The following is a 2,961-nucleotide window of genomic DNA, read 5'->3' on the forward strand; positions in this document are numbered from 1 at the left end:
CCATTATGCTTATGTTTAAACTTAAAAACATACCCAGCCCATTCTCATCACCAATGATTAGTTAAAAGCTCATTTAATCTTCTCATCGCCAATGATTAGTTAAAAGCTCATTTAATCTTCTCATCTGCCAAATCCTCACACAATTTAATTAGATAAATATTGCATCTTCACCTTCCTCCCCATACATATAGCCCTTTCACTTCATTTCGCATATATCTCATTGTTCACCACTTGAACACTGCAAAACAATTGTATAATTATTTCATTAACCATCTCCTTAAACTTCTCATCCAAACCCTAATTATGGCAATCGTCATCCAAACATTAAACCAATCCTTATATCACCTTCTTAACCACCTTTCTATGATCCAAATACTCACTTTCACTTTGATAATCATCTCCCTTCTCACACTCTACATTTTAAACAAGCCTCAAACCATCTACTTAGTCGATTTCGCGTGTTTCAAGCCGCCGTCCATCCTTCGAGTACCATATTCAACCGCAATCGAACACGGTCGAATCATCTTAGCCTCAGAACCAAAGGGCGTTACTTTTCTAGTCAAGATATTTGAGAAATGTGGCTTGGGTGAAGAAACATGTTTACCACATACATTACACTATCTTCCGCCAAACGGTAGCTTAACGGATGCTAGAAACGAGTCCCAATTGATCATTTTCGAAGCGATGGACTCTTTGTTTGCTCAAAGTGGAATTAACCCTAAAGACATAGACATCTTGATTGTTAACTGTAGTCTCTTTGCACCAAATCCTTCTCTTTCGGCCATGGTGGTTAATAAGTATAAAATGAGAAGTGATATTAAGAGCTATAACTTATCAGGAATGGGGTGTAGCGCGGGATTAATATCGATTGATTGTGCGAAACACCTGCTACAAGTCCACCCCAAATCGAATGCGGTTGTGGTAAGTACAGAAATATTGTCCCCGAATATTTACAACGGTAAAGACCGATCAATGATACTTCCAGGTTTTCTATTTAGAATGGGAGGTGCAGCTGTTCTTTTAACTAATAAACGTTCACAAAGTAGGCATGCAAAGTATAGTCTTGAACATGTGGTTCGGACCCACAAGGGTCCAGAAGATAAATCTTACAATTGTGTTCAACAAAAAGAAGACAAAGAAGGGCATGTTGGGGTAGCTTTAAACATAGATCTCATGGCGATTGCCGCCAACTCGTTGAAGTCGAACATAAGCGCCATTGGACCGTTGGTTCTTCCAGTAACCGAACAGCTCTTGTTTGTTTTTAATCTTGTGGGGAGGAAGGTGTTTAAACTTGATTGGAAACCCTACATTCCTGACTTCAAGAAGGCGTTTGATCATTTTTGTATTCACGCGGGTGGACGTGCGGTTATCGATGAGCTTCAGAAGCATCTGAAGTTGTCGGCCGAACACGTTGAAGCGTCCAGGATGGCGCTTTATAGGTTCGGTAACACGTCGTCGTCTACGTTGTGGTATGAGTTAGGTTATGTGGAAGCTAAAGGGAGAATGAAGAAAGGGGACAAGGTTTGGCAAATAGGGTTTGGGAGTGGGTTCAAGTGTAATAGTGCGGTTTGGAAATGTAAACGGGACATTGAAGCTACCAAAAATGGTCCATGGGCTGATTGCATTGATAGGTACCCAGTAAATTAGCTAGAAATTGTGAAGCTCTAATTAATATGTCTCATTTCAGTTTGGTGTGATCTGAGGAGACCTTTTAATAAAAAGATTACTAGTGTTTTATATAAGTTGTTGCATGAAAAATACCATCAGTTCTATGTTTGGTTCATAGCCTGCATTTATGTAGTTATTATTATTATTATTATTATTATTATTATTATTATTATTATTATTATTATTATGTACACAATACTGCCAACACTTCACATTAAGCAACAATATGTACCACTCCACTTGAATATTGTATCTTTTAATAGTTGTTATTAAAAGCGTAAGTGTATATATATATATATATATATATATATATATTAGCTAGAGATATATATGTGTGGGTGAGGTGTTAACATACACATGAAAATAACCTGCTAAGCGTGAGAAGTGTGTAAGATACAACAAAAACGCGGTGGCATAATTATAATATTAGCAATTCTTCCATTCGCGTCCGCACTCATCTGCTCTACATCAAACCCGAATTTTTTAAAAAAATAGTAGGTTTAATATAAAAAAATGGTTTTTAGGTACCTTGCAATGAAGCAAATGGTATTTAGGTATCCGGCCATCTCAGATGGCTGGATTAGATTCCTCTCTCCTAGTGTCAATTCACGTAAGCAACAACGTGTAAGTAGATAGTGACTGGATCAGCCATCTGAGATGGCTAGATCCAACTTTATTCTATTTGCCACATGTCGGCATAATATGAGACCAATCATTTGAGGGATAGCTGGTTTGAGGCCAGCCTTAGAGATCAACCTACCCATTACTATTTCACTAAACTTTCCATTGTTATAAAAGTGTCTGAATATTAATTTAGCAATGTCCTCTTTCAAACGTCCCCAACACCTTTTCAAAAATAATAATAACATATCATATAACATTAATTAATTTAACCAATTCACTTAAAAGCCAATGATGGTATTTAAACAAACCATACGTCTAAATGCATGCATAATAATTAATACAGACTAAATTACCCAAATCTAAACCTAATCCACACCACATTTGTTGTGGCTCTTGAACAAGGGGAAGTGCTTTCCCGCAAGAGGAATTCGGCAACTGTACCGTGTGTGGCTATGTTGACCAAACAGAAATTTGTTTTTTCCTTGACTAGCGTGTCATTCGTAGTCGACACTAAGCAAAACAAATCATTATGGGCTAACTTCTCCGTAATCATCAAATTTTGCACGATGAGAAAACGCCACCCAGGTTGTGTTTGGGGTTGAACAACAGTATATGCAAATCATGTTGTCATCTTAAAAAATTGTGCACCCATTACTTGCTATGATTGGA

The 2,961-nt window shown here is 37.4% G+C and overlaps 1 pseudogene; it reads left to right on the plus strand.

The window, feature by feature from the left end:
* Positions 1–363: 363 nt before the first annotated feature.
* LOC143614648 (3-ketoacyl-CoA synthase 6 pseudogene) lies at positions 364–1,668 on the plus strand (annotated as a pseudogene).
* The last annotated feature ends 1,293 nt before the right edge of the window (positions 1,669–2,961 follow it).

Source organism: Bidens hawaiensis, unplaced genomic scaffold (genome assembly GCF_021521415.1).
Source record: "Bidens hawaiensis isolate Kalapana, Puna unplaced genomic scaffold, B.hawaiensis_p1.1 tig00040648_1, whole genome shotgun sequence".
Classification (NCBI taxonomy): Eukaryota; Viridiplantae; Streptophyta; class Magnoliopsida; order Asterales; family Asteraceae; genus Bidens; species Bidens hawaiensis.